Below are 9,759 nucleotides of genomic sequence, written 5' to 3'. Positions count from 1 at the left end.
ATTTTCTCATTCATTTGTTTTTCAAATTCATTCAAAAGACAGACAATTAGTCAACAAATAAGGACAATGTTATTTCATTATACACTGGAAAACATTCATACAGTATTCTTCCAAGGCCATAGATAGATAAATGAAAAACAAGAATAATCATGTTTTGAACATGGGTCTCAAAAGAGCAAAGCTGCAATGCCAGCCACTGTGTCACCGCTTCAACTGAACTTATTACTGGCTAAAAGGCACATAACTAAACCTGAAAAATTCGACCATCATTTTCTCAAAAACAGTTGAGTATCTACGGATAAGCCAAGACATGTGTTTGCTTATTTTGAATATGAAGGAGACTTACCTAAATTTAATAATATGAAGAGATGAGTGAAATATGTACTAGTTTCAGTGGTGTTGAGAAACAGCTGAAATTATTAAAATTGAACAGAGCTCCATGGCCTGATTGAACCTCCCTTAGATTCTATACTGAAATCATGGCTGAGTTAGCCCTTTACGCTCCTACCCCCACGATCGTGAGGGTCTGGTATGACTTCATACTTTTTGTTCCCTGGAACTAGAATGTAATTGCAGCCGGAAACAAATGATCGTGAGGGCTACTTTGGTTCATGTAGTACCGCTGAACGCCACTAGATCGCAGCTCCGTCCACTCTGCTGTTTTGGCGGGCTTCATTGTCTTCCAGTGTCATTGCGTGACGTGTAGCGGCTTTGTCTTGTCTGTAGCAGTTGTGTTTGCCTGTGATTCTGAGGAATCGTTTGGATTCAGTCTGTTTCTAGACATCTCAAAAAATTTGTGTATAATCGAAACGTCCATTTTGCGTGATTAATGTGGCTGTGGTGCTCGAACACGTCAAGCTGAAATACTAAACACCTTTTTCCAAAGCTGTTTCACAGAGGAAGACCACACTGCAGTTCCTTCTCTAAATCCTCGCATGAACGAAAAAATGGCTCACATCAAAATAGGTGTCCAATGAATAGAAAAGCAACTGAAATCACTCAACAGAGGAAAGTCCATTGGACCTGATGGGATACCAGTTTGATTCTACACAGAGTACGTGAAAGAACTTGCCCCCCTTCTAACAGCCATCTCAGCAAGTCTCTAGAGGAACGGAAGGTTCCAAATGATTGGAAAAGGGCACAGGTAGTTGCAGCTTTCAAGAAAGGTCGTCAAGCAGATGTGCAAAACTATAGGCCTATATGAAACTTCCTGGCAGATTAAAACTGTGTGCCCGACCGAGACTCGAACTCGAGACCTTTGCCTTTCGCGGGCAAGTGCTCTACCAACTGAGCTACCGAAGCACGACTCACGTCCGGTACTCACAGCTTTACTTCTGCCAGTATCCGTCTCCTACCTTCCAAACTTCACAGAAGCTCTTCTGCGAAACTTGCAGAACTAGCACTCCTGAAAGAAAGGATACTGCGGAGACATGGCTTAGCCACAGCCTGGGGGATGTTTCCAGAATAAGATTTTCACTCTGCAGCGGAGTGTGCGCTGATATGAAACTTCCTGGCAGATTAAAACTGTGTGCCCAACCGAGACTCGAACTCGGGACCTTTGCCTTTCGCGGGCAAGTGCTCTACCAAGTTTGGAAGGTAGGAGACGGATACTGGCAGAAGTAAAGCTGTGAGTAACGGACGTGAGTCGTGCTTCGGTAGCTCAGTTGGTAGAGCACTTGCCCGCGAAAGGCAAAGGTCCCGAGTTCGAGTCTCGGTCGGGCACACAGTTTTAATCTGCCAGGAAGTTTCATATCAGCGCACACTCCGCTGCAGAGTGAAAAAATCATTCTATAGGCCTATATCTCTGACATCGATCTGTTGCAGAATTTTAGAACATGTTTTTTGCTCACGTATCATGTCATTTCTGGAAACCCATAATGTACTCTGTAGGAATCAACATGGATTCTGGAAACAGTGATCGTGTGACACCCAACTCACTTTATTTGTTCATGAGACCCAGAAAATATTAGATACAGGCTCCCAGGTAGGTGCCATTTTCCTTGACTTTCAGAAGGTGTTCGATACAGTTCCAACCTGTCACCTGATAAACAAATTTAAGAGCCTAGGTAATATCCAACCAGCTGTGAGGCTGGATTGAAGAGATTTTAGCAAACAGAACACAGCATGTTGTTCTCAATGGAGAGATGTCTACAGACGTTAAAGTAACCTCTGGCATGCCACAGGGGAGTGTTATGGGACCATAGCTTTTCACAATATATATAAATGACCTAGTAGATAGTGTCGGAAGTTCCATGCAGCTTTTCACAGATGATGCTGCAGTATAAAGAGAAGGTGCAACATTAGAAAATTGCAGTGAAATGCAGGAAGATCTGCAGTGGATAGGCACTTGGTGCAGGGAGTGGCAACTGACCCTTAACATAGACAAATGTAATGTATTGCGAATACATAGAATGAAGGATCCTTTATTGTATGATTACATGATAGCGGAACAAACACTAGTAAGATTTACTTATGTAAAATATCTGAGAGTATGGTATGGTATGAGAATGGTTTGAAGTGGAATGATCATATAAAATTAATTGTTGGTAAGGCCGGTGCCACGTCGAGATTCATTGGCAGAGTCCTTAGAAATGTAGTCCATCAACAAAGGAGGTGGCTTACAAAACACTCGTTTGACCTATACTTGAGTATTCCTCATCAGTGTGGGATCCGTACCAGGTTGGGTTGACAGAGGAGACAGAAGATCCAAAGGAGAGTGGTGCGTTTCGTCACAGGGTTATTTGGTAGGCACGATAGCATTACGGAGATGTTTAGCAAACTCTAGTGGCAGACTCTGCAAGAGAGGCGCTCTGCATCGCAATGTAGCTTGCTGTCCAGGTTTCGAGATGGTGTGTTTCTGGATGAGGTATCAAATATATTGCTTCCCCCTACTTATACCTACCAAGGAGTCCACAAATCCATATGCGACTGGAATAGGGATGGGAGGTAATCACAGTGGCACGTTAAGTGCCCTCCGCCACTCACCGTTGGGTGGCTTGCAGAGTGTAAATGTAGATATAGATGTAGAAGTGACGCACAAAAATATTGTCCGATATTCTTGACATCAATTTGTTGCAGAATCTTAGAGTATATTCTGATCTCAGACATAATGTGGTACCTTGAACAGAATGACCTCCTCAACTACAGCTTTGGATCAAGGCAGTCAGGTAAATGCAGTATCTCTTGATTTCCAAAAAGCATTTGACTCAGTACCACACCTACCTTATTGTCACAGGTATGATTATATAGAACCTGTGGTCTAGGGGTAGTGTCTTTGATTCATAATCAAAATGTCTTCGGTCCCAGGTTCGATCCCCGCCACTGCCTAAATTTTTATACATAATCAGCATTGGCGGCCAAAGACTTCTGGCATAAGTAGTCAGCCTCATTCTACCAACGGCATTGTCAAAGAGGGCGGAGGAGCGGATAGAGGTTCAGGGCACTCTCTTGTCCTAGGGGTGGCAAATTGCCCCTAAAGGCGGAAGAATCAGCAATGATCAACGACATGAGGATGCAGAAGGCAATGGAAACCACTGCATTAAAGACACGTAACGTGTATCCACAGGACATGTGGCCTGTAGTTGAAGAAGTGTCATGATGATCTCTCCATTGGCAAAAGATTCCGGAATAGTCCCCCATTCGGATCTCCAGGAGGGGACTGCCAAGGGGGAGGTTACCATGAGAAAAAGACTGAATAATCAACGAAAGGATAACGTTCTACGAGTCGGGACGTGGAATGTCAGAAGCTTGAACGTGGTAGGGAAACTAGAAAATCTGAAAAGGGGAAATGCAAAGGCTCAATCTAGATATAGTAGGGGTCAGTGAAGTGAAGTGGAAGGAAGACAAGGATTTCTGGTCATATGAGTATCGGGTAATATCAACAGCAGCAGAAAATGGTATAACAAGTGTAGGATTCGTTATGAATAGGAAGGTAGGGCAAAGGGTCTGTTACTGTGAACAGTACGGTGACCGGGTTGTTCTAATCAGAATCGACAGCAGACCAACACCGACAATGATAGTTCAGGTATACATGCCGACGTCGCAAGCTGAAGATGAACAGATAGAGAAAGTGTATGAGGATATTGAAAGGGTAATGCAGTATGTAAAGGGGGACGAAAATCTAATAGTCATGGGCGACTGGAATGCAGTTGTAGGGGGAAGAGTAGAAGAAAAGGTTACAGGAGAATATGGGCTTGGGACAAGGAATGAAAGAGGAGAAAGACTAATTGAGTTATGTAACAAGTTTCAGCTAGTAATAGTGAATACCATGTTCAAGAATCACAAGAGGAGGAGGTATACTTGGAAAAGGCCGGGAGATACGGGAAGATTTTGATTAGATTACATCATGGTCAGACAGAGATTCCGAAATCCGATACTGGATTGTAAGGCATACCCAGGAGCAGATATCGACTCAGGTCACAATATAGTAGTGAGGAAGAGTAGGCTGAAGTTCAAGACATTAGTCAGGAAGAATCAATACACAAAGAAGTGGGATACGGAAGTCCTAAGAAATGACGAGATACATTTGAAGTTTTCTAACGCTATAGATACAGCAATAAGGAATAGCGCAGTAGGCAGCACAGTTGAAGAGGAATGGACATCTCTAAAAAGGGCCATCACAGAAGTCAGGAAGGAAAACGTAGGTACAAATAAGGTAGCTGCGAAGAAACCATGGGTAACAGAAGAAATACTTCAGTTGATTGATGAAAGGAGGAAGTACAAACATGTTCCGGGAAAATTAGGAATACAGAAATACAAATCGCTGAGGAATGAAATAAATAGGAAGTGCAGGGAAGCTAAGATGAAATGGCTGCAGGAAAAATGTGAAGACATTGAAAAAGATATGATTGTCGGAAGGACAGACTCAGCATACAGGAAAGTCAAAACAACCTTTGGTGACATTAAAAGCAACGGTGGTAACATTAAGAGTGCAATGGGAATTCCACTGTTAAATGAAGAGGAGAGAGCAGATAGGTGGAAAGAATACATTTAAAGCCTCTATGAGGGTGAAGATTTGTCTGATGTGATAGAAGAAGAAACAGGAGTAGATTTAGAAGAGGTAGGGGATCCAGTATTAGAATCGGAATTTAAAAGAGCTTTGGAGGACTTATGGTCAAATAAGGCAGAAGGGATAGATAACATTCCATCAGAATTTCTAAAATCATTAGGGGAAGTGGCAACAAAACGACTATTCACGTTGGTGTGTAGAATATATGAGTCTGGCGACATACCATCTGACTTTCAGAAAAGCATCATCCACACAATTCCGAAGACGGCAAGAGCTGACAAGTGCGAGAATTATTGCACAATCAGCTTAACAGCTCATGCATCGAAGCTGCTCACAAGAATAATATACAGAAGAATGGAAAAGAAAATTGAGAATGCGCTAGGTGATGATCAGTTTGGCTTTAGGAAAAGTAAAGGCACGAGAGAGGCAATTCTGACGTTACAGCTAATAATGGAAGCAAGGCTAAAGAAAAATCAAGACACGTTCATAGGATTTGTCAACCTGGAAAAAGCGTTCGACAATATAAAATGGTGCAAGCTGTTCGAGATACTGAAAAAAGTAGGGGTAAGCTATAGGGAGAGACAGATCATATACAATATGTACAACAACCAAGAGGGAATAATAAGAGTGGACGATCAAGAATGAAGTGCTCGTATTAAGAAGTGTGTAAGACAAGGCTGTAGCCTTTCGCCCCTACTCTTCAATCTGTACATCGAGAAAGCAATGATGGAAATAAAAGAAAGGTTCAGGAGTGGAATTAAAATACAAGGGAAAGGATATCAATGATACGATTCGCTGATGATATTGCTATCCTGAGTGAAAGTGAAGAAGAATTAAATGATCTGCTGAACTGAATGAACAGTCTAATGAGTACACAATATGGTTTGAGAGTAAATCGGAGAAAGACGAAGGTAATGAGAAGTAGTAGAAATGAGAACAGCGAGAAATTTAACATCAGGATTGATGGTCACGAAGTCAATGAAGTTAAGGAATTCTGCTACCTAGGCAGTAAAATAACCAATGACGGACGGAGCGAGGAAGACATCAAAAGCAGACTCGCTATGGCAAAAAAGGCATTTCTGGCCAAGAGAAGTCTACTAATATCAAATACCGGCCTTAATTTGAGGAAGAAATTTCTGAGGATGTACGTCTGGAGTACAGCATTGTATGGTAGTGAAACATGGACTGTGGGAAAACCGGAACAGAAGAGAATCGAAGCCTTTGAGATGTGGTGCTATAGACGAATGTTGAAAATTAGGTGGACTGATAAGGTAAGGAATGAGGAGGTTCTACGCAGAATCGGATAGGAAAGGAATATGTGGAAAACACTGATAAGGAGAAGGGACAGGATGATAGGACATCTGCTAAGACATGAGGGAATGACTTCCATGGTACTAGAGGGAACTGTAGAGGGCAAAAACTGTAGAGGAAGACAGAGATAGGAATACGTCAAGAAAATAATTGAGGACGTAGGTTGCAAGTGCTACTCTGAGATGAAGAGGTTAGCACAGGAAAGGAATTCGTGGAGGGCCGCATCAAACCAGTCAGTAGACTGATGACAAAAAAAAAAAAAAGATTATATGTGGGTATCAAGTGAAATTTGTGGCTGTATTGAGGACATTTTGGTAGGAAGGACACAGCATGTTGTCTTGGGTGGGGAGTCATTGTCAGATGTGGAAGTAACTTCGGGTGTACCCCAGATGAGTGAGTTGGGACCCTTGCTGTTCATGCTGTATATTAGTGACTTTGCAGACAATGTTAAGTAACATCAAGCTTTTTGCACTTATGCAGTTATCTATAATGAAGAACTATCTGAAAGAAGCTGCATCAATATTCACTCAGATCTTGATAAGATTTCAAAGTGGTGCAAAGACTTGGCAACTTTAAATGTTCAGAAAAGTAATTGGAATCATCCAACTCATACAAATATCAGTATTAACACTTTGTAGGGATGTGAAATTGAGTGATAATGTAGGCTCAGTTGTGGGTAAAGCAGGGGGTAGACTACGATTTATTGGTAGAATACGGGGGAAGTGCAATCAGTCTACAAAGGAGATCACTTACAAATCACTCATATTGCTCAAGAATGTGGGATCCGTACCAACAGGACTAACAGGAAGCATTGAACATATACAGAGAAGGGCAGCATAAATGGTCACAGATGTGCTTGACCTGTGGGAGAGTTCCACAGAGACACTGAAGGAACTGAACTGGAAGACTCTTAAAGATAGAAGTAAACTATCCCGAAAAAGTCTATTAATAATGTTTCAAGAATTAGCTTTAAATGGTGACTCTAGGAATATACTACAACCCCCTTCATATTGCTCACATAGGAGCCATGAGGATAAGATTAGGATAATTGCAGCGCACACAAAGACATTCAAACAATCATTCGTCCTGTGCTCCATACGTGAGTAGAATGGGAAGAAACCCTAAAAGCTGGGTACTATGGGATGTACCCACTGCCATGCACCTCATGGTAATTTGCAGAGTATAGATGTAGATGTAGAGACAGATATGCCCTTTTTTCACACTATCAAGTGTATCACTATTCAAGAATGTATTCATTACATCGATGACGAAGTGGAGAGTTGAAAGTATATTTAGCTTGTTACATTCTCAGGAAGGTACATTTGGATCATCAGTTTTGTCTACAGTTTTCTGTGCTTTTAATCTTTAACTTGGAAATCAGCTTGAGTGATCGCCAATTTATTTACATGGACAAGACTGTTATACGAGAAAACAGTAAGGATGATGCATTTCATTGGCAGTTTACCAACGAAAAATGCTGCAGAATACATCTCGGAAATTAATTTTGTAAAACACGAAAACTGTTGAGTTTCTTGAAACTACCACACGTTGTGGATTAATTTGACCTTATTCTAAGATAAAAAGCCATTCAGAATTTTCCAGAATCAAAAACTATTGTAGCAATATAAAGTTTCACAGGACTAACAGGATATTTTAGTTAGTTAATTTCACTTTACTCTACCCTGAGGCACTAGCATATCATGTGCAGCATTATTATCAGCCTTACTGACTCATGCAAATACCCATGGTTTTGATGTTGTACCCTGAGTGAAAGAATACTGAGAATAAAGGACTGATGGAATTCAGGCAGTCACTTCAGGCAAAAGAATGCCCAGATACTGCTGTGCCTGGGCATTACTACACAAGATTTGGTTACATTGCTATACATGGATCTTAAAAATCCAGCTACTACTGCTACTAGTACTACTATTCGTTTAGATACAATAAACTGCAGAACTATTGGCCCCGAGTCTAGGTTAGAGAAGTTGGAAGAAATGTGATACAGCAGAGTTATCAAAAAAAGTGGGGGGAAAATGCCAAACTGAATTATGATTAACTCAAATGATTTACTACAGAGGAACACAGCAGTGGATTAAGTCAGGTGAAGGCTTTATTTTATTTTTGTTATTTTCGATAAAGCCTTCATGTGAAGAATAATAAGAGAATAATAAGACCTTTTTTTCTTAAAAAATAAATGAATTATATTCCACAGGACTCATTCAAATCTATGTAGCAAGGAGCTCATGTTCTAGAAAGAATGCAGAACACCTTAAAAAAATTATTATGGAAATCGATGACTGACAAAAATTCTACTGCAAGCTGATAATGGGAGTATCTTAAATTGAAAGGAGGACAAAAACTATAGAGTGATTTCAGTGGAAAACTCGGGACAGAATGTCAATCCTAAGAGCCCGGGTTCAATTCCCGGCTGGGTCGGACATTTTCTCTGCTCAGGGACTGGGTGTTGTGTTGTCCTAATCATCATCACTGCACTGTAGTTCCTTCTCTAGATTGTCGCATAGATGAGAAAATGGTAGATATCAAAATAGATGACAGAAGGATAGAAAAACAATTAAAATCGCTCAAAAGAGGAAAGGCCGCTGGACCTGATGGGATACCAGTTCAATTTTACACAGTTTACACGAAGGAACTTGCTGCCCTTCTTGCAGCGGTGTACTGTAGGTCTCTAGAAGAGCGTAGTGTTCCAAAAGATTGGAAAAGGGCTCAGGTCATCCCCGTTTTCAAGAAGGGACGTCAAACAGATGTGCAGAACTACAGACCTATATCTCTAACGTCTATCAGTTGTAGTATTTTAGAACACGTATTATGTTCGAGTGTAATAACTTTTTTGGTGACTAGAAATCTACTCTGTAGGAATCAGCATGGGTTTCAAAAAAGACGATCGTGTGAAACCCAGCTCGTGCTCATCAGCCACGAGACTCAGAGGGCCATAGACTCAGGTTCCCAGGTAGATGCCATGTTTCTTGACTTCCGCAAGGTGTTTGATACAGTTCCCCACAGTCATTTAATGAACAAAGTAAGAGAACATGGACTATCAGACCAATTGTGTGATTGGATTGAAGAGATCCTAGTTAACAGAACAGCATGTCATTCTTAACGGAGAGAAGTCTTCCAAAGTAAGAGTGATTTTAGGTGCGCCGCAAGGGAGTGTTGTGGGGCCATTGCTATTCACAATATATATAAATGACCTGGTGGATAACATTGGACGTTCACTGAGGCTATTTGTGAATGATGCTGTAGTATATCGAGAGGTTGTAACAATGGAAAATTGTACTGAAATGCAGGTGGATCTGCAGTGAATTGACGCATGGTGCACGGAATGGCAATTGAATCTCAATGTAGACAAGTGTAATGTGCTGCGAACACATAGAAAGAAAGATCCTTTATCATTTAGCTACAATATAGCAAGTCAGCAAATG

The 9,759-nt window shown here is 41.2% G+C and overlaps 1 non-coding gene across 1 annotated transcript; it reads left to right on the top strand.

Moving 5' to 3' along the window:
* The first annotated feature begins 1,648 nt into the window (after positions 1-1,648).
* On the top strand, positions 1,649-1,723 carry Trnas-cga (transfer RNA serine (anticodon CGA)). The gene has a single exon. It is a non-coding gene; the product is annotated as a tRNA-Ser (tRNA).
* Positions 1,724-9,759: the final 8,036 nt, after the last annotated feature.

Source organism: Schistocerca gregaria, chromosome 4 (assembly GCF_023897955.1).
Source record: "Schistocerca gregaria isolate iqSchGreg1 chromosome 4, iqSchGreg1.2, whole genome shotgun sequence".
In the NCBI taxonomy this organism is placed as follows: domain Eukaryota; kingdom Metazoa; phylum Arthropoda; class Insecta; order Orthoptera; family Acrididae; genus Schistocerca; species Schistocerca gregaria.
Note: the sequence above shows the minus strand (reverse complement) of the source record. Positions and strands in the feature narration are given on the sequence as shown.